Here is a 23,593-nt window from a genome sequence, read left to right on the forward strand (position 1 = left end):
AGCCCAAACGTGTGGAAGCTAGATTCCCACTCTTAGTTGACTATACATTTATAAAGTCTTGCGTCTAAAAAAATTATTATTCATGTCACATGGAATAAGATCATTAAAGTGAGTAGCTAGATCTGGGAAACTGTCTATCATTTCTAGATCCTAGCTGTTTACATGTCAATATCTTAATATTTATCATGAACAGCCGAGTCGTTTCTTTTTCTAAGTTAGTATTGCTAGAAGCTATTTCATGTTACACAGAAAACAACAATTCAATGAGCAAATCCTTTCCTTATAGCTACAATTTTGCATTATTGGAAACTCTTGGGACATGGGAAGCCGCGGTAGAATCTGCGTTGCTAATTAATATATTCTTTTTTACTCATTAGTGGAAGCTTATGTACAGCATGATGTCATTCTCCATTGACTTAATAGCGTACTATATTATTTCTTAGGAACATAAATTAATTATATCTCGGAGGAAGCACTTATCTCTGATTCCATCGACGAAGCTAATCTCGTGATTAAAAAAATTGGATGAGTCCATTTCATCGTATGATGAGATGTTCAATTAGAAGCACAATCAAACAAAGGGAAAATTTTATAAAAATGGTGCCATGTCCCGAATCCAATGTAAAGTCAGTGAATAAACACAAACAAATATGGGGCGCAAAACCAGGTCGATTTCAAATTCCCACGAGTTCGTTTACGGGTGAAGTCTTTAGTTTATTGTCAGGATTAACTTCATTTTGTCACTTAAATCGGAACTTGCAGATTGAAATATCTGTAAATGGCATCCAGCATCGGGATTCTCTCTATCTGCTGATATCTTTCAATCATCGATTGCTTCACCAGACAATCGAGCTAGGTTTTAGCTTTGTCCTCCCAATGTTTGCTTATTGTTTCGATTTGGTTATTAGGAAATGGATTTTGAAGTCCCGTTCTTCTTTTTTCCAGTTTAAGATCATAAAATAAGAGTGTTCTTTGATGGCTACGAGGAGACCCGACGAGAGGGCTGGCAGTAGGTAGTGGTGACCGTAGTTGATGGATGGCCGTCCATGGTGGCCGGCGACAGGCAGTGATGGTGACTCTGTTCAAGCTGACGAGCGAGGCGACTGGAACAATGTCATGTATAGTATTTCAATCAGGCGGGTAGATAAAAAAATTTGATTGCGCAATTTTATTAAATTTAGAATTTGATTGTATTTCTACAGATGAGAATTTTTTATGCACTTGCTCGTAAGGGTACAAGCAATATTTTATGCACTTATCCGGGAAGGACGAACACGACCGGTTCACGAACACCGCACGTCTCTTACATTATGACTGCCTTTAATTATAGCGACAGGCGTGAAGAAAAAACGGGGTAAAGAGGAGAGAAAAGAGTTGGCATCCTCCATGTTCTTAGCCATAATGGAAAGCCCAAAACCAATCACTATAGAAACCAAACAAAGTCAAAATTGTCAGCTAGTTTAATTCCCAAGTAAATACTGTTGGCTGAGTCTAACTTAATTTGGGGCCAGCTAGCATAAAACGAAAAGAAAAAAATCTTAGATAATAATTTTCTTATACTTCTATTCTAGATAGATGACATGTTGATTATTGGGCATTATATTAAAAAAATCAAGAGCTTAAAAGATGAGTTGAGTAAAGCTATTACAATAAATGACCTAAGCCCTGCCAAGCAAATCCTTGGCATAAAGACTTACTCATAATCAAAAGAACAAGAAACTTTGGTTATGTCAAGAGAAATATACTGAAAAAGTGCTTGAAAAATTCAATGTAAGCACATATAAACTTGTTAGTACTCCACTTGCATGAGTGTCCTACAAGTGAGAAAGAGAAAGAAGAAATGAAGAAAATTCATTATGCATTGGTAGCAGTAGTTCGATATATGTTTTGGTTTGTACAAGACCTCATAACAATTGAGTAGGTTTCTCTCAAATCCAAATAAAGGGCATTGGGTCACTGTTAAATGGTATCTTAGGGGTACTTCTAGATATTACTTATGTTATGGAAATATGAACCTTGAATTGAGTGGCTACTCAGATGTGGTATTTGTAAGTGCTAGTATAAACACTTAAAGGGGGGTGAATAGGTGTAAAGACAATTGTTCGCAAAGAACAGTAGAAATATTTTACGAGGTTAGCACACCTGGAGTGCCATAACTTGGCAAGGAGGGACACTTAAGTGCCATAACTTTAAAATGGTACACTTAAGTGCCAATATCGGAGTAAAATGGGACACTTAAGTGCCACTCCGGCGAAAATCCGGCCAAATGGCTGACGTGACAATTTTCTGGCGAGTTTGGTCCAAAACGGCGTCGTTTTGCATGCTGACGTGGCGGAGAAAACGCAAAAACGACGCCGTTTCGCGTCTACGTGTAAATAATAATATATAAATTAATTAAATTAGATTTAAAATATTCAAAAAATTTTAAAAAATAAGAAAAATTTAAAAATTTAAAAAATTAAGAAAAATTTAAAAATTAAGAAAATTTAAAATTTAAAAATTTAAAAAATTTTAAAAAAGGGGGGGGTCAGCCGGGTCGCTAGCCCTCGGCCGACCGACGGCGGCGAGGGCTCCCGGGCCCTCGCCGCCGATCGGCCGGCCTCGTCGGCCCTTGGCCGGGCCCGGCGACCCGGCCGACCCTCCCCACTCTGTCGCCGGCCCTTCCCGGCGGCGGCGGGGAGCGGCGAGGGCCCGCGAGCCCTCGCCGGATCTGGACGAGGGCCGCGACCCTCGCCCTAGATCTAGGCGTGGGCCGCGACCCTCGCCCGCATCCGGCGAGGGGTTGCGGGCCCCGGCCGGGCCGGCGAGGCCGGCCGACCGGCGACCCCGCCGACCCTCCCCCTCCGTCGCCGGCCCTTCCCGGCAACGTGGTGAGGGAGCCGCCCCGTTCGACCTCCCCCTCCCCCCTTTTTTTTAAATTTTTAATTTTTCTTAAATTTTTTAAATTTTCTTGTTTTTTAAAATTTTTTGAATATTTTAAATTTAATTTAATTAATTTTTATATTATTATTTACACGTAGACACGAAACGACGTCGTTTTTGCATTTTCTCCGCCACGTCAGTGTGCAAAACGACGCCGTTTTGAACCAAGCTCGCCGGAAAAGTTGCCACGTAAGCCATTTGGCTGGATCTTCGCCGGAGTAGCACTTAAGTGTTCCATTTAACTTCAAAACTGGCACTCAAGTGTACCATTTTAAAATTATGGTACTTAAGTGTCCCTCGGTGCCAAGTTATGGCACTTGCGCCGTACTTCTTCCAATATTTTACTTTTGAAACTGAGTTTAAAGAATAACAGACTTTGAGCGAGTTTAGATTTTAGCAGTTAAATATAACTACAAACAAAATGAAGGAGTTTATGAAAGAGAATAAGAATACATAATTTATAATGGTTCGGCTTAGATCAAACCTACGGTCACTCTCCCACGCTGACAACCTCCTGGCTGGTTTCCACTATGAATAAAAAGAGAATTTACAATCTTACGATCTCAACTTCACAGTGAAGAGTCTGTATTACTCTCTCACAAAGTCACACTATAAGTCTATCTTTTTTTTTTTTTAGTATAATTTTTAGCTCAGTGTAAGAAGTAACAAGAAAAGAAGAAGCTTCGGACTTTGGAATTTCTCTTTCACACACACTTTCGAATGACTAGAGATGTCTCCTTAAATACTCCTTCATGCCTTCTCGACCGTTGGCATTTTCTAAAAGAATTCTTCCAATCAACCCATTGGACAAAATCAATTAAGGAGATCTTCGAGTCGTTTGAAGATTGTGATGAAAGCCCGTTAATCTTGTTCACTCATATAATCAAGATTTTTGGTTTCCACAAGTAGATTCTTTCCAAATTTGCCGTCTATCCGAAAAGATTTGAATTATCTAAATTGATTCCAATAAAAATAAATCAATCTCATATGTGATATTTCCAATCAGAATACCATATATAACCTATACGAACCAAACTCTTGAAAAAAGAAAGATGATCCCTCATATGGATAAATTTTCATTCTTTACTTGCGTTCAGTTTGGAATTTGTCAGAGTAGGCAGACTTCTGATATAGAACAGACTTTGACACTAAAGTCCGGTAGTCCTCAGACTTTAACACGGAAGTTTGGAAATCTTCATAATAGACTTTGGATAAGTTTTATCAACTTCAAAACATCAAATGAGTTTTCTCCAACGGTATGGATTCTTGAAAACCTACATTGAGTTATATGATAACCTTCGTAGAGGGAGATATTTCATGACAATCAAGATTGTAATAATATGTTGCTTTGTCTACGACCAAAACTGAGTATATTGTTATCACCAAAAGAGGTAAATAAATTTTTTGGATGTAGAAATTCCTACAAGAGTTTAGCTTGAAATCAGAGAAGTTTATTATGTATTGTGATAATATGAGTACTATCTATCTCAACAAAAAATTATGTGTTGCATTCAAGCTCAAAACATAATGATGTGAAATATCATTGGATCTAAGAGAAGTTAGAAAAATAAGCTCTTCTTATTTGCGAAAGTCCACACTAATGATAATGGAGGCGTTGGCCGTGGTGAAACTTGCCTCTTTTTGAAACAAAGCGGATATGATGGAACTTTTCACATAAGATGCAGGGGGAGATTTATTGATTGGGTCCATCTTCATGTGGGGCCCGGCTAGCATAAAACAAAAAATAAGGTGAAAAAGTCAAAAAGTAAAGAAAAGAGTAAGCAGGAAAAAAAGAAAAAAAGCAAGCCGGTTGCTTTGTGCAAGTGAGCGGGGGAAGAGGGAGAAAATTGAGTGCCCATTTGAGAGAGCACCAAGAGATAGGGGAGAAAGAAGAAGAAGATAGCTAAGATTTTGTGGTCGCAATTCAAAGGCTAAACGTTGATGAAATTGGCTCAAATTTGAATATGTTATTTGTGAGATTGAGGGTAACAAGTTGATTGGTCTTGTTCATTAAGAATCTCCTCCAAATTCTCTAATCACAGTTAGAGTTTTCTTACTTCGAATTTGTTAATCCACCTTTGTGATGAGAAAAGATGGTTGTAATATTAATGTTGAGTCTCTAATATGTGACTAGAGAAGAATACTTTGTGTATCATATTATTCTTAGTGATTAGTAGAAGTTTTTAAGTAGTCCGTGATTTTTTTTTGCTTTGGGTTTCCATGTTAAATACTTGGTGTTATTGTTGGCTCTTTTTTATCAATTTGGCATTATATTACTTATTCTGAGGTTATGTTGGCTGGTTGTTATTGGGGCTAAATTTATTTTGGTCGGTTTAGTTTCGGAGAAGAAATTGATTTAGGATTGAGTTTAGTTTTTAATGAACCGTTGCCCAGTTCTCCTCAACAAGTCCTCCATCATACTAGCCATGTATTGTAACCCCACCTCATATTTCGTCACCAAATCCTCCAAAGACCACCCTTCCACCACATTGACAGCGAATGACCACTCGATCACACACCCACCTTCGTTGTCTCCGTTGGCGAGGTTGATTTTGACTTTCGACACATATGAAGTGAACCCGATGTTAGGGTCAACATCTCATAGCATAAGCTTCGTCTGATTGGATCTATATTGACCAATCACTCCGCGGACCAGCTGAAGAGACGATTCTCGTTGGTGTTGTTAGTGCCTCTAGAAGAGAGGGAGAAACCGGTGTAGTATTGCATGCAATCAGGCTCGCCGTTCTTGCCATGGATGGCGTGGCAATCGGACAGGCCAGAAACGATTTGTGGAGGTTGAAGAAGTCCATGAAGAGTTGCCATATCTAGTCTGCACTGGCACTGGCCTTTCTGACTCTAGTGGAGACCTTACCTTCTCACTCGGGACCTAATTGGGACTTCGCTTGATCCATGTTCTAATACTCCTTTTCATATGCCAAAACATGTAAGAACAGAGAGTTAATAGAGAGCTAGATATATAGACTTTTTTCTTGGGAAACTACAACTTTCAGTCAAGGGATCGTGACCAGTGTAGCAAGTTAATTAAATTTTAAATAAGGAGGAGTAGGTAGAAAACACATTTGGTGATGGGACTTTTCTAAATTTCAGTGTGCCAAATGTGCAAAATCATGTGAAGCTTTGGATCTCTCTGACAACCATGGGGAATTCTGCATCGAAGGTGAAGCTTTCTAGGCATCGACTAGTCTCTCGAGGACAACTATTCAAATGTTTGGCAGAAATCGAGTAATTGATTATTCAAATTGCTTTGGTATGGTGGTTGACTGCACATGTTGAAGATAATAAGAATGTAAGAAAATTTTATATTTCCAAATCATAATCAAGATACGAGGAAAATGAAGCAAGACGATCCTATTATTCCATTTTCAAAAAAGCGGCTTTTCTTTGCGTGACATTAACATTTTTAAGGAGTTGGCAACTGTAAATAAAAAAATAAAAATAAAAATTGGTGAAGGACATGACAAATAACCTAAATTTCTGGTATTTATTAGTAACTTAGCAATACTTTTATATATCTAAGAACTTTTTTTTTATCGTAGGCAAATTATCAAATATTTTAATCTTTTATGAAATTTCATTTTTCTTCATTTCCGACGCCTTACTGAATAGTTTTTGGCTAGGTCTATGGCCAGTGTAAGAGCTGATTCATAGATTAATCATTTGATGGTTGACACATGAAATAATTTGGTTACATTTTGCCCTTCACATATACATTTCCATAATCCAATTGTGTGCGTATGAAAGTTTTGTTACGCTGGCAGGCAGATCTAATAATTATCCATATCAAAATCTATATATATTTTTCTTTTCCTTAAGTGAAACGAAGCACCTTTTTTTTGTCAAAAAGAAATTTCCATTCATTACCAAACAGATACATAAAAAAGAATTTCAAAAGTCACAGTAAGAAAGCAAACCCATAGAGCTCCAAAATAAACAAAAAAAAAAAAACCAAAAATCAAGACGTTTCATAAGAGCCTGATTGACAGAGATCATCACAAGCTTATCTTTCAAGAATAGATTTGTAACTAGATCTAAGCGAAAAGATTGGCGGCTAGTTATCGAATCACATAGTACCATCAGTGATAAGCCTACGTCAAGATTTCCATTTGTAATTATAGCTTTGCCTTTTAACGGTGTGTGCCTAGGGTCAGCGTCCCCAACACCATCACCATACGAAGACAACATAAATATGTTAAAAAATATCAAATCTGACAACTTGTGAGAGCAAGCCCTATAGCCAATACGAAGTGCCAAAACTTTGAATGGAAATATGTTGAACGAACATAGAGTGTCGAAACATAAATATGTTGAAAAATATCAAATCAGACACTTGTGAGAGCGAGCCTTGTAGCCAATACGAAGTGCCAAAACTTTGAATGGAAATACGTTGAATGAGTATAGAGTGTCGAAACCGCTGTGAATACCATTGAAAATGGAGGCGAAACACTTATTCATTAAAACTCCAAAATATTGAATTAGATCAGAGAGAAAAGCTCCCAAATATAAAATTGAGAGAGCAAAACTCCTAGATCTAAAACTAAATCGGAAGAATTAGAAAAGAAATAAAAGGAAATAAAAGGAAAAAAGAACTAGGAGGGGAGGGAGAGATTTAGATCAAATCCCTCCTCTCTAGAAGTGGAAGAGATGAAAAAAGGTTTAAAGAAGCAAAGAGAGAGAAAGAGGAAGAAGAAGAGATAAATGAAGCATCTTATTTAGTGTTAAAGTATTTCTCAAGTTTGAGCTTTTATATATGAAACCAATCCGATAGAAGTGTGGCCCATAATTTGAAGGTATTTTGAATTAGGACATTATTTCCAAGCAAATTTAGTGGAGTCCACATCACGTAACATAAGAACATAAAAAAATGAAAAATTTCTCGATTAGTACACATCAGAACAAAAAAGAATAGTGTTAGTGTTTTTTCATTGTGAGTATTTTTAGTGAGTTTTCTGTGAGAGATTGTAAAATCATGCTTGTAATTTTGCTTTTAGTGTTATATGGGATTGGAAAACACTTGAGAGTGATTGAGCACCTATAATTCTGTAATTCTCTAGATTCATGGTAGATTTCTTTGCGGGTGACTCTCTTTGAGGAGTACGTGTTGAAACTCCAACCAAACCACATTAATCTCCGATGTTGTTGTTCTTTATTGATTTCTTTGATATCTTCTTCTTTTCATAATAGGTTTGAATTGCAAGATCTATTAACTTCCGTATTATTTCACAATGTTTAGTAATTATACACTTTTGACAAGGTCATTATGGAAACGGGAGATGGTGAACAATTAATTTGATTTACATATATTAACAAACTGGCTTCTGAAGGAGCAAAAGGCCAGCTTAGCTGATAAGGACTTCGGAAGTAAATTCTTGCAATGAGCACATAGATCAAAATCGCATAATCAGGTTGCCATAAGTTTTTAGAGAAGGGGGAAAGAAAGTGTTTTGGTGGGGGGGTGTTCTCTATACTTGTACCTATTCAATGGATTCTTAAAAGCCAAAAAAGAAGAAAAAGCCAATATACAGAAACTTCACAAGGGCCTATTTTGGTAAGAAAATTGATGATGTGAATGATGAACGTCTTAAATTTATCCATTTCAATTTGGCAAAATTAGTTCTAAATCATTTAAAAAAATTGTCAATGTGGTCTAACCGGCCAATTTTGGTAAGAAAATTGATGATGTGAATGATGAACGTCTTATGTGGCACAGCTAACACTGACAGGAAAATTTTGTTAATTTATTTTATATTTGTTCGAATTTTTCTGAATTTTTTTATTAATTTATTTCTTTTCTTTTCTTTATTTTAAGGACTGGAAAGGGGTTGCCAGCCACCGCCGAGGCTCAACAACCACCACTAGCCACTGGGCAAGGGCCTATGAGCCCTCACTACCCAATGGGCGAGGGCTCGCGACCATTACTCATAATCAGGGGGCTCGCACGACTACCGCCCTTGCACGTGACTAGTGAGGGTCACCAGCCTAGCTCTAGTTAGCCACATGCTAGGGCAGTGAACCCTCACCGAATGACCAAGGGGGTCGTTAGGTCTTGGCTAGCCCTTAACAATAAAAAAAGAAAAAAAGAAAGGAAAGAAATTAATGAAAAATTCCAGAAATTTTTCAAGTCCATAATATCAATTTTTTACCAAAAATTAGTTCAAATAGACTAATTTGACAAAAAAAAAAAAAAAAAAAAAGTTAAAAACTAAATTGATTAAATTGAAATATTTATAATTTTTTAAATAATTTTTCCGGGATTGAAAGTCAAACTCACTTGAAAAAAGAGATAAATATTGGGACAATTAAATTGGGAAATAATACCGGACGTACTTTTCAATTTCGAATGGGTTTTGGCCAGGAAGAGGTGGAGGAAGAGGTGGAGGATGATCAGATCGGAGCATCGCGACGGGTGCTCCAGTCCCATCCATCTGCTGATATCTTTCTATCATCGATGGGTCCACCACGCGATTGATAGGTTTTGGCTTTGTGCTCTCGACTGTTCACTTACCGGTTTGATTTGATTAAAGGAAAAGGGTTTTGAAGAAGTTCGATTCCTCTTTTCCCAGCTCAATACCTTTAAAATTGGAATTTGCTTTGATGACTACGATGCGGCTTGATGAGAGGGCCGATGCAGGTATTGGTGGCCGTAGTGGACGGAGGCCCATCTATGGCGTCTAGCACCGGCGACGGTCGATGATGGCGACAGAGAAACGATTGAAATAAGCCACGCAAATACGATGTTTCAGTCTCCTACAATCGTCGTAAGAAAATTTGATTGCCTGAACCTCGAATGCGATTGCACTTGTTGGAGCTTTCAAGGCTGTGTGGTCCACTTTACCGATGAAAATACAAGCACGACCGGACCACAAACACCGCACTCCTCTCTTACATGAATTATTGCCTTCACATGAAAACGACGCGCCTGAAGAAAAAACAAGCTAAGCAAGACTTTGCGTCACATCACAGAGATGGAATCCTCCATCTTCCTGCCCATGCCTTGCAACCCCACCTCATATTTCCTCACCAAATCTTCCAGCACCCACCCTTCGACCGGGTCTACGGTGAATGACCATTCGATCGTGCACCCGCCTTCGCCGTCTCCGTCACCAGGGATGACTCTGACTGTCGACGCATATGATGTGAACCCGTTGTTAGAGTCGACCATCTCATAGTTTAAGCTTCGTCTGAGCGTATCTGCACTGACAAGTCGCTCCTTGGACCACTTGATGGGGCGATTCTTGCCGGGGTCACTTGTGCCTCCGGACGAAATGGAGAAGTGAGATAGCTAGTACGAGTACCTAGAGGGGGGTGAATAGGTATACACAAAAAATTTCTCGATGTTTGCACGATACTTAAACAATTGAGACTTTGCAAACAAATAAAATTCAATCGCAAGACGAAGTAAGGAAAGAGAGAATCAACACTCGCCTTATAGTGGTTCGGCTGATTGCCCTACGTCCACTCTTTTTTCTCGCACCGACGGACGTGGGTGGATTCCACTATGATCAAAGAGTTGTTACAGTGTTGATCTTCCTTGATTTCTAGGTGTAGATGATCTACCACACTTGCTCAAGGCGTCACCAAGTATAAACACTCTCGGTATACAATTTCGCTCGCCTCAACTAACAATCAAAGCGATCTTCGACTCCTAATTTTTCTATCGATCACACACTTAAAACAACTAGACGTCTTCCTTTTATACTCCTTCATGCCATCATACCGTTGGCACTTACCAAAGGAATTCTCCAATCTACCCGTTGACGGAATCAATCAAGAAGATCATCCGAGCTATATAAGGAATCTGATGATAAATTTCATCAATCCCGTTCGCCCATACAATCGTGGATCTCGGTTTCAAGAATAGAATAATCCAAGATTATTTCGTCGACCATCGGATCTTCAATCGTTCTTAGATAAGATATAAAGAATCCGAAATGATTATCCAACCAAAGAATCTATCCTGAGGATAGGATCAAATCCTCAATCATAAACCTCGACTTTGGATTTCCTTCAACACTGGATTAGAAAGACTGTCAGTGAGAATAACTTTGAGTCTTGAGTCTTGAGTCTTGAGTCTTGAGTCTTGAGATAACAAAGTCTTGAGACTATAAAATCTTGAGACTTTAACTATCGATATCCGGACTTAGATCGATGTAAATGTTTTGTCGCCTTCAAAATATTCTGCGAAAGATTTCTCCAACAATCTCCCCTTTTGATGGTGACAAAACTTTCTTGAAGATTTGAACAACTTTGACCTGCAAAACATTTCTCAAGCAATATGGCTAACTCATAAAGATTAATAAACAACTGACTCGCATCCACAAAGAAATTGGTTAGTCTTTCATGAGTAATACCATGTAACAATACTTGATATAAATGCAACCACCAAGCATCAAAATCCACAACCAATTCAGTCTAACACTCAAGTTCAAGTTCTCAAGTCATACTCAAAAATAAACATAACCACAAAAGTCAAATAAAGTTTTAAAATAATGTTTGTTCAAATTGGTTCTCCCCTTTTTGTCATCATTAAAAAGAGGGTGAGAAAGGAGTCATGTCTCGCTGGGAATGCGCACGATCCGGAAATCCCCAATGGACTGGACTACTCCTTCGAGCTTCTTCGATCTTCTCGCAGATGAGCTACCTCTTCTCTCTTGGCATTGGCTTGAAGTTGTAGAGCGAGGTCTTTGTATTTTTCTTCCAGAGAGACTGAAGATGCTTGTCCAAAGATGCTTCAAGACTTGGATTTCACAATCCAGAATATATATCTCAAGTTACGCATTTCCGTAAGAATATTCATGATACTACGAAGATCTACAATCATCCGTCCGTGTACCGGCATTGGCTTTCTCAGATGGTGTGTGTGCAGACGATGGCGCTTCTGAATGGTCTTGCAGATTTGGAATCGTCGTATCATCTTCTTCAGGCAATTGAGAGACCTGAGCTTCTTCTGGGTCTTCTGGAGATTTTCTTTGATCTTCAAAGAAGATGAGGTGGAAACCTCTCTTGCTCGCTAACTCCCCCGTCTCTAGGACATCGAAAGGGGAAGAGTGATGATCAATCTCTTGATTTCCTTCTCTCCGCATTTATCAGCCAGACCGATCTTTTACTTCTTCTTTTTCTTCCTCAACTTCTTTCTCCTTCTCTCTCTCGTTCTTCTTCTTCTCTCGCTCCGCTGAAGTTCTCGTCGAATAAGACACGTAACGTCTTGTTCTTGTCAGTGCTGGAATAGTGGGATCTTCATCATCATCATCTTCATCCTCATCCTCCAGGATAAGAATTCTTTTCCTCTTTTTCGAAGAAGCACTAAATGCCTTCTTTCCTTTTCCTTTTGAAGCAGACTGGACTGGAGATTTCACTTTGAATTTCTCCATTGCCTTAGAAAGTTCTTGCGACGCATCTTCATTAACATTTTCAACCCTACCACCATCTTATCACACGGTCTAACACAAAAGTATGTGGCGCTTCAATATTCGATGTCTCAAGATCTTGGTCACTGCACCGGATAAGGCAATTGTCCTTTGTCTTTTGACACAGCTTCGTACATATGGAAAAGAATAGTGTGCGGAGAGAGAACTTCCGTCCCGAGTTGATCGCATACATCAACTTTGCTTCGAAAGAGACACGAAGTCTTTGAAGTAGACTTAGGTCTTAGACAATTGATCACAATCTTGTGAAGCACAATGTTGATAGCGTTCATTCTTGAATAGATAATTTTCTTATCTACATCCCTATCTTTGACAAGATCCAGAGTAGTTCGAGCAGGTGAGACTTTAATTGGGAGATAGCGTCCCGTTCAACTCCAACTATGTCTCGCCAACATATTCACATCTACCACATAGACTTTGTCTCGAACACTGAATGAAATTCTATTCGCATCCAAAAAGCTAAGATTTGAATAGAAATAAGCAAATGATGATCATACCCGTCTCAGAGTCGGAGCGAAAGTCTCAAGTTGAAGCAAATTCAACTTCTCTCTTAGGTTCAAGTTGATGGAATCCAGAAGTCAAAATCGACACTTCTAGGGTTGATTACCCTCTTTTTCAACAGATCGTAATACACTTTTCTTGATCCTTGGATTTAAACAAATCCATCCGATTTCCTTTCGCCTTTGCCGCCACACCCATTCTAGGTTCAAATTCAAGGAACATTTTGTCATCATCATTCGCGTCAATCGATTTTGTCCTGCATACGAGGATCTCTTGGAATGTTCGCAAGAGCTTCCTCTCGCTTTTCCTTTTGGGGCAATTCCCCATTCCTCCATTTTCTTCAGAAAAGATACTCATTCCCATAATTTTTGTCCTTAAGGAAGTCATCTATGTAGTTCAATGGAGTACCTGTGCTTTTCAATGCACAATAAAGTTTATACAAAAAGGAAGGCTTTTGAACTCTTACTGGGTCGGCATCCTCGATTATCTCTTCTTCCAGATTATGACTTTCACTTTGTGGGGCAGGAGATGCTGAATGACGTGGAGGAGAGCGAATCGGACTTTGTCGCCGACCGTATAAGTCTTCTTCCTCAGTGAGATCGAAATGAGTCGGTCCCTTCTTCATTCTTTGTGGTCCCCCGTTCGCGATTCTTGATGATTTCCTTGAAGACGACATCTTTCTTTGTCTATTGGAGGATTCCTTCACTTGCTTTCCCAAGAAAAATGACCACTTTCTCGACGATGAACAAAGAGTAGAAACAAAAGATAGAGAGAAGAGTGCTTTTTAGGGTTTTGAAGATTTGGGGAAAAACTGTATATATAACTTAGTTTTTGAAAAGGGAAGTTCAATCGGTGCAATGGAAAGTGAACGATTACTTCTTTTCAAAATCTATAACTGCCAAAATTATTAAACAAAAGATCGTACCTTTTCGACTAAATGACAATTAGTACCTTTTAGAAGAAATACAACTTACAGCTTTATCCACGAATGTCTGAGTCTCGTGACTTAGAGTCTAAGAGATCGAGTCTTTAGAGTTGGTGAGTCTCTAGACTTTAACTTCTTCAAGCTTCAAAATGTTGAGTCTTGAGCGGATAAAGTCAAACCGATTCTTCTCCAAAGGCTTTGTGAATATGTCTCGCTAGTTGACTTTTTGAATCAACAAATTGGATCGAGATTTCTCCATTTTGAATATGATCTCTAATAAAGTGATGTCGAATCTCAATATGCTTTGCTCTTGAATGAAGGATTGGATTTTTGGTGAGATTTATAGCACCGGTGTTGTCACATCTGATTTCGTGCATGAGTCTTCAATGCCAAAGTCTTGTAGCTGTTGTTTTATCCATAGAATTTGCGAACAGCAGACTTCCAAGAGCTACATACTCGCTTTCGTTGTTGAAAGAGCTACAAGTGCTTTGTTTCCTCGAAAACCAAGACACCGTTCTGTTTCCAAGTAGTTGACAAGTTCCGTAAGTGCTCTTTCTATCGATTCCCGCAACCGGCCAGATCTGCGCATCCGAGTATCCTAGAAGATTAAAGTCTCCTTCTTTGGATACCAAAGACCGATGCTTGAAGATGAAGCAACGTATTTGATAATTCGTTTCACGGACCGAGATGTGATTCTCTAGGATCCGATTGAAACCTAGCACGTATACAAACACTAAACAAAATATCAGTCTAGAAGCGTAAGATAAAGAAGTGAACCGATCATGCTTCCGTACATGCTTTGATCTATTTTCTTCCCTTCTTCATCCTTGTCTATCTTCGAGAACATGACATTGGTATGTCGATCTTTTGCATTTTTCCAATCCAAACCTTTTGACAAGATCATTCGCATATTTTTCTTGATGGATGAAAGTTCCTTCCTTCATTTGTTTCACTTGGAGTCCAAGAAAGAATGTTAATTCTCCCATCATACTCATTTCAAATTCATCCCGCATAGACTTAGAAAATTTCTTGCAAAGACTTTCATTAGAAGATCCAAAAATAATGTCATCAACATATATTTGAACAAGTAAAAAGTTTTTGTTTTCCTTTTTGATAAACAAAGTAGTATCTACTTTACCTTGACAAAACCATTTTGTAATAAAACTTACTTAATCTGTCGTACCAAGCTCGAGGTGCTTGCTTTAGACCATACAGAGCCTTTTTCAAGTCAAGACCGAGTCCGGCTTCTTTGGGTCTTCAAATCCAGGCGTTGTTCCACATAAACTTCCTCATGGATAAATCCATTTAGGAAAGCACTTTTGACGTCCATTTGGAATAACCTGAAATTTTTGTAACAAGCAAACGCAAGTAATAGACGAATAGCTTCTAACCTTGCAACGGGTGCGTAAGTCTCGTCATAGTCTATTCCTTCTTCTTGCGTATACCCTTTGGCCACGAGCCTTGCTTTGTTTCGTACGACTTTTCCTTTTTCGTTCATTTTGTTCCCGAATACCCATTTGGTTCCAATAATGCTTTTACCTTTTGGTTTAGATGTCAATTCCCGACATCATTGATGTTGAACCTGCCTAAGCTCTTCTTGCATAGCTTCGATCCAGCTTTCATCGATAAAGCTTCTTCTAAGCTTTTGGTTCAATTTCGTAGATGAGAGCCACAAAGACTAGATTCTTCATGCCTTTTGATCTCGGTGCGGATTCCTTCATTAAGTTCGCCAATAATAAGATCTTTGGGATGACCGGATTTGTGTTTCCAAATTGCCGGTTGATGATCTCTTTCTTTATTTGATTCTCCATGAGCGTCTTGATGATGGACTTCCAGAATCCGAGATGCTTCTTGAGATGTAGACATTTGAAGATCTAGAGCGGATTCATCCTCATCGTGCATCGAGTCCGGGCCGGATTCATCTTGCACCGAGTCTTGGAATTTGACATTCATTGATTCTTCCACGATCGGCTTTTTTATTGTAGACTCGTAGGCTTTGCTTGATGTAGAATATCCAAGGAAGATGCCTTCATCCGATCTTTCTTCAAACTTACCAACTCGATCATTTGCATTTTTCAAAATAAAGCATTTGCAACCGAACACATGAAAGTATGAAACAATAGGCTTCTTACCTTTGAACAATTCATAGGGGTTTTATCAAGAATAGGTCTTAAAAAGACTCTATTTATAATATAGCAAGCAAATGAAATTGACTTGACCCAAAATCGTGAAGAAATTTTACTTTCAATTAAAAGTGTTCTAGCCATTTCTTGAAGAGATCTATTCTTTCTTTCCACAACTCCATTTTGCTCGAGTATACGGAGAGGAGAACATGTGATTAACACCAGATTTATCACGAATCTCGTAAAATCTTGATTTTCAAATTCACTTCCATGATCTGTTCTTATACTAGAAATAGCACATCCTTTTTCATTTTGAACCTTTTTAGCAAACTTTTCAAAGTACGAAAAGGTTTCGATTTGTTTGCTAGAAAATATACCTGTAAAAACGAGAGTAATCATCTACAATTACTAGACAATATTTCTTACCTCCAATGCTCGGGTTCTTGTTGGTCCGAAGAGATCCATATGAAGCAACTGTATTACATGATTAGTAGATACATGATTTATTTGTTTAAATGAATTTTTTTACCTGCTTTCCCAGAATGCATGGAGTACATAAGTCAGACTTTTGGTATGGCAGTTTAGGTAGACCTCTAACAAGCTGCTTTGAAGAGATTTTGGCTAATTGCTTCTTGTTGATATGGCCAAGCTTTCTATGCCATAGAATTGCTTCATCTTGAATTGAAATTAAGCATTGTTCTTCATTTGGCTTTACATCAAGGAGGTAGATGTTTCCATGCCTTCGACCCATGAAAGACTCGAGTCGAATCTTTGCTAATTCCGTAACAAATGCCTTCTTGAAAGAAGATCTTGTAACCGCATCACACAATTGGCTAATGCTTTGAGTAGATTGTAGTTGAGTCCTTCCACTAGAGAGACATTGCTTATTGTGAGATTTCCAATTTTCGCAATTCCGAATCCCACAATACTTCCTTTGCTATTTCCTCCGAATGAAACTTTTCCACCATTCACTTTAATAAGCTTTATGAAACACTCGAGTCTCCCGTCATGTGTCTTGAACATCCGCCGTCAAGATACCACTTTACCTTCTTTTTTGACAGAGACCTCAAATTCACTGTCCGAGTCCGATCCAGTCCGAGTCCGATTGCGCCATTAGACACGGTTGGCATATTCCTCATCACTCTCTTCACACTCGTATCGCTCCGTGTTTCGGCTTTAAGAGCTTTTCGAAATTTCTCAGCTTTTCCTCTTTTCTTTTCGAAGAAGAGGACAGTTGGGTACGATGTGTCCCTTCTTTTACATTCGAAGCAAACTACTTCTTTGTTTGGTTCCTCATCATCAAATGACTTGGTCTCGCTGTCTCGAGAACTTTGTTTCTTTGGGATAAACCTTCCGCCTTTTCTATTCAGTTTTCGAATCTTCTTATCATGAGGGCGAGCTCCTCATCATTCATATCATCTTCGAATCTGCATCATCGAATCATCATTTGATTTCAAAGGCAATAGATTTCTTACCTCTTGGATCTTCGTCTTCATTAATTCGTTCCACTTCGTAAGACTGAAGAGTTCCAATCGGTTCGTCTACGATAATGGCATGATTCTTTGCGTCTCTCTTATTGAAGTCTTTATATGATTCCAATCCTTGGAGAGTCCACGTAGAAGCTTGTTCACCTTCATGGGATCAGAAATTTTTTGTCCTTGGTTCTCAAGACCATTGACAATATCTCAGAAACGACTAAACATGTCGCTTATAGATTCTCCTGGTTTCATTTTGAAGGATTCATATTGACCAAGAAGAATGTTAATTCCGGTCTCCTTCACTGATCTGTTCCTTCATAAGTGATATGTAACCTGTCCTGACTTCTTTTGCGTGACACAAGAAGATATTCTGTTATATTCAGTTGGTGACAAAGCACAATATAAAGAATAAATTGCTTTAGCATCAAGTGCTTGTCTCTTGTTTATTTCTTCTTGAGACATTCCGCTGGTTTCAACGGTTTCTTTTCCTCTTTCGTGTTTGATGCAGCAGCAATAGTGATTCCTTTTCCACTACGTCCCATTCCGTAGGATCCTTTGATCGTAGGAAAGCTTTCATCTTGTTCTTCCGGATGTTGTAATCCTTTCCATCGAAGTAGGGAGGTCTCGGTATTGCTTTGCCCCTCCATCAGCCCAGTGCTAGCATACTAGCCATGGATCTTTTACTCGAAGTAAAACACTTCAAACAAAGTAAGAACACAGGCTCTGATACCAATTGAGATAGCTAGTACGAGTACCTAGAGGGGGGTGAATAGGTATACACAAAAATTTCTCGATGTTTGCACGATACTTAAACAATTAGAGACTTTGCAACAGTTGAAAATTCAATCGCAAGACCGAGTAAGGGAAAGAGAGAATTGAACACTCGCCTTTATAGTGGTTCGGCTTGATTCAAGCCTACGTCCACTCTTTCGCACCGACAGCCCGATTGGCTGGATTCCACTATGATCAAAGAGTTGTTACAGTGTTGATCTTCCTTGATTTCTAGGTGTAGATGATCTACCACACTTGCTCAAGGCGTCACCAAGTATAAACACTCTCGCATACAATTTCGCTCGCCTCAACTAACAATCAAAGGATCTTCGTACTCTGGAATTTTTCTATCGATCACACACTTAAAACAACTAGAACGTCTTCCTTTTATACTCCTTCATGCCATCATAGCCGTTGGCACTTACCAAAGGAATTCCTCCAATCTACCCGTTGGACGGAATCAATCAAGAAGATCATCCGAGCTATATAAGGAATCGATGATAGCCCATCAATCCCCGTTCGCCCATACAATCGGGATCTCGGTTTCCAAGAATAGAATAATCCAAGATTATTTCGTCGACCATCGGATCTTCAATCGTTCTTAGATAAGATATAAAGAATCCGAAATGATTATCCAACCAAAGAATCTATCCCGAGAGGATAGGATCAAATCCTCAATCATAAACCTCGACTTTGGATTTCCTTCAACACTGGATTAGAAAGACTGTCAAGAGAATAACTTTGAGTCTTGAGTCTTGAGTCTTGAGTCTTGAGTCTTGAGATAACAAAGTCTTGAGACTATAAAATCTTGAGACTTTAACTATCGATATCCAGACTTAGACTGATAGAAATGTTTTGTCAGCTTCAAAATATTCTGGAAAGATTTCTCCAACAAGAAGCCGGCACAATATCGCACGCAACCGGGCTCGCCGTGCTTGCCGTGGATGCCATAGCAATCGGATAGGCCTGGGAACCATTTGTGGAGGTTGAAGAAATCCACGGAGTGGCCAGATCTGGTCTGCACTGGCCTTTGCGACTCTGGTAGAGACCTTTCCTTCCCACTTGTGACATGATTGGGACTCCATTTGATCCATGTTTTGGTGCTCCTTTTTATGCCAAAACATGCATGAAGAGAGAGTAAATACACGGCTTATTTATACACACAGATATATATTTTATTCATAGCAAGATAATTAATAAAATTTCGAATGAGCAGGAGTCGGTAGGGAAAGCACATTTGGCATTGACTGATCTCTCTAGGGCAACTATTTTAAAGTTCGACCGAAATCGAGTAATAAATTATTCAAGCAAGAAACCTACAGGGTGCTTTGTCGTGGCTGTCGACGTAAGGAGTAGGGGGGGTTCAGTTGTCTAGCTCAATTTACGTATTGGTTGTAATATCTCTTTCAAGAAAGTTGTCTTCACCGAAAATTAACTTTATGGTGTTAGACTTTTTATTTATTTATTTGGGTGAGTACGAGACGGTACAAAATGTTTTTGATAAATTAAAAAAAAAGAACTCTGTACTAGGTGAAGTTGTGGACGTATTCTAAAATTATATTGTTCGACACTTAAGAGCCCAATTGAGAGGGGCATCTTTCACTTGCCAGTGTGTTTCCTCGCATTTCTTTGAGAGCATACTGGGTTCTACTCTATGTAGCACCGACACGGACACGCGACATGCGACACGACACGACACGACACGCCGACACGTCATTTATAAAAAAATAAAGAATTTCGATACGTTCCGACACGTTATATATTAAATATATGTTTATATATAAATGCAAAAATAAATAAATAATAATAAAAAGAGCATAGAATTAATTTACACTAAAAATATAAATCCAACATTTGTTAATATCATTCATTATTTTAATTTGATATATTGAACGAGAAATTCAAAAATTGCAAACATGAAAGAGTAAACTTGAAGGAACATGTCATGTTTTTTTTATACTTGTCGGAGATTAGTGAGATTTCTTGTAATCCTAGACAGAGTTCAGAGTTCATGATATAGACTAGCTTGGAGCTCCTCTACAAAACAAGGTTCAAGAAAAATGAAAATCCAGGACAAGAACTCTCGAAGTATGACCAAAAGAAAAGGAAACCACTAAATTGGCTACGGAAAATGTGTGAGATAACTCACAAGCCAATAACATAATCCAAAAGAGATAACTCGCAAGTGATGCTTCCGAGAGACGGAAATAAGCAAAAAAAAATTATAACTTCTAAGTATGTGGGGGCAACGGAACGACGCCGACGAGATGAGAGGCATTCTAACCATCATCACTCATGGGAAGATCAGAACTTATAAGTGAGAAACTTGAGAGTAAGAATTTTCTTCTTTCCCTTTTATTTTTGTTATTTTCATTATTTGTTCATATATTTACATTTTGACCCCTTGAGTATTGAAAATTTTTAAAATTGACCCCGTGCGTGTCGGAATTTCGGACTCGCGTGTCAGAGCGTGTCGGGAAGAGTTGACCATGTGTCCGACACTCCAACACGGTCAACGAGTGTCGGAAAATCCAAGATAAGACCTACAATTAGCTTTCCCTTGTTAAGAGAAACTCATATTAAGAACAAAAAATTAATTGAAAGTCATATTTGCTTTTCCTCAAAAAAAAAAAAAAAAAAAAAAACAACAACAACAACAAGATAAGACCTACAATTAGCTTTCCCTTGTTTCTAGCTAGTAAGCATGGGATTTACCTCGTAGCTTTTTGCGTGTTTTGTTTTGTGAACAAGTGTTGGGAGTGTGGATGGAGAAACATTTCTAGGTGTTATGGAGATACTTTCCAGTAGGAGATCCGATGCTGACTAGATCACCACATCAATGATTTCGAACAAAATTGAACAGATGGATTATATTAAAATACTGTCAAAAGATTTAGGATTAAATCGGCTAAATTGAAATGTTTATAACTAAATCGGCCATCGTATAATAGGTTTAGTATTTTTTTTATATGAGTTTTTAGAGAATTTGCATTTGGTGATGACAAGAGAATTAAACATATGATTTGAGAGGACTGACATAGAATAATCATTTGTTCAATAGGATAAAACAAATGTTTGATGATGAGATTCTCCACATTTGATGATGAGATTCTCCACATTTGATGATGACAAGAGAATTAAACAAATAGCTCAAGACAAGTAAACAAATGAGTGTCTTTTGTCCAAGAAGTCCAACGGAAGGGACGAGTACTTCACTCCTCTACCTAAGGAGAGGGAGGACTCTCTCTTGAAGAGAAGACCTCCCATTGGTCTACAAATATGTTTGCTCAACTTGCATCCTTGCAGCAAGTTTTACTATGGACAAGGAAGGAAGATAGTAATCATATGATTTGAGAGGACTGACATAGAATAGTCATTTGTTCAATAGGATAAAACAAATGATTGCATCCGATTCTCTGCATTTGATGATGACAAGAGAATTAAACAAATAGCTCAAGACAAGTAAACAAATGAGTGTCTTTTGCCCAAGAGGTCCAACGGAAGGGACGAGTACTTCACTCCTCTACCTAAGGAGAGGGAGGACTCTCCCCTAAAGAGAAGACCTCACATTGGTCTACAAATATGTTTGCTCAACTTGCAACCTCACAACAAGTTTTACTATAGACAAGGAAGGAAGAGAGCAACCACTCAAAACTCATAGGTTAATGGCAAACAACATTCCAGCCAATCATTGTAGTCTGAGGTAAGCACCAGCGTCAATGCCACAACATCTCTTCACTGTTGTAGTCCAGCCTCCAATATATTGGAGGACTACAAGTAAAATCATGCAATCTAGATTTCCTTTCCTAAAAAGGAACTTCCTATCTTCGATCATTTCCCCCGTGTGTGTTCCATTACTCAAACACTGTTTTGTCTCCTCAGCATAGATTAGGTGAACCCGTCCTTTTCAATGTTGCATTTGGAAACCATTGCCCCATTTTTGTTTACTTCGTTAGTTGATTAATGGGTTTATTCTCAATTCTCATTGTTTGAGCTTTTGTACCGGTTGTCTAATAAGTAATCTACTGATTTTAATTTCAAGCAATGGAATAGAGCACGTGGCTCAAATTGCTGCAGAATACAATCAACAACTTGATTCCTTGGTGGAAGCCTTGCTTCAACTCATCAAGGATTGGCATGGCTATTCAAGTCTAGCCAACATTACCGGTGCACCTATCATTATGCTTATTTGTGTAGCAATCAAGATTGTTCGGCAGAAATTACTCTCTGAGATGGGAAGGCAGGATATGGACACAAGGTTCCAAATTATGTATGATCTAATTGCTCTAGCTCTCGGATGTGTTGCGTGCAGTCTGTTGATGTACATTCTGCTTGATGAAATACCTTGGTTGATTGACTTTCCTTGGGTCCTATTGTTACTATTCCTCTTTGCATTCATCATGAATCAAAGGATTAATTAGTGAAAGGTGATAGTTTCCGATTTTCTAATATGGTGATGTGTATTTTATATGAATTGGTTTTTCCTTTGTAACCTTCCAACACTAGCTCGGACATGAACTTCATGGTGTATTTTTATCTTGAAAACAATGATAGTTTCCGATTATTTTTATCTAATAAGGCAATTATTTTTTCGGGCTAGAGAGGAAATAATTTAGAGTATATTGGCAACAATCACATTATCCTTATTCACTATTCTTACATTTTTACTTAGCAATTTCTATGCAACAAAATTTAAGCTAAATCAACTAATCGATAGCTCACAAGTTCTAAGTAGAGCAAGATGGACGCTTGATTCATGGTAGATTCTTTTAAGGGTGACTCTCTCTAAGGAGTACGTGTTGAAACTCCAACCGAACCACATTAATCTTTGATGTTCTTGTTGTTCTTTATTGATTTATTTGATATCTTCTTCTTTTTGTATTAGGTTTGAATTGCAAGATCTATTAACTTATGTATTATTTCACAATGTTTAGTAATTACAAACTTTTAACAAAGTCATTATGGAAATGTGTGATAGTGAACAATTCATTTGATTTACATATATTAACAAATTGGCTTCTGAAGAAGCAAAAAGCCAGCTTAGCTGATAAGGACTTCGTAAGTAAATTCTTGCAATGATCACATGGATCAAAATCGCATAATCAGGTTTCCACAACTTTTTAGAGAAGGGGGGAAAGCGGGGGACCTCTATACTTGTAACCTATACAATGGATTGTTAAAAGCAAAAAAGAAGAAAAAGTCAATATACAGAAAATTCACAAGTTCATGCTGAGATTGAAGCTCCAGGAAATGCAAAACACAAACTTAGAGATTAAACAGAGTCATACCACAAGTATTTAAAGCATGCATAATCAATCAAAAAGGGAGCACAACTTTCTGCCTTCACCCACTAGCTTCTTGAATTGCACTTTCTATCTTCTTGGCCACATATTGGTAGCAAAAATCAAAGTAAGACCTCATATCTTGGAG

General features: G+C 38.3%; 1 long non-coding RNA gene across 1 annotated transcript; it reads left to right on the plus strand.

Moving 5' to 3' along the window:
* The first annotated feature begins 19,958 nt into the window (after window positions 1-19,958).
* Window positions 19,959-22,755, plus strand: LOC120291323. The gene is made up of 2 exons (XR_005549317.1): window positions 19,959-20,495; window positions 22,206-22,755. It is a non-coding gene; the product is annotated as an uncharacterized LOC120291323 (long non-coding RNA).
* Window positions 22,756-23,593: the final 838 nt, after the last annotated feature.

The sequence above is a fragment of the Eucalyptus grandis genome, chromosome 3 (assembly GCF_016545825.1).
Source record: "Eucalyptus grandis isolate ANBG69807.140 chromosome 3, ASM1654582v1, whole genome shotgun sequence".
In the NCBI taxonomy this organism is placed as follows: Eukaryota; Viridiplantae; Streptophyta; class Magnoliopsida; order Myrtales; family Myrtaceae; genus Eucalyptus; species Eucalyptus grandis.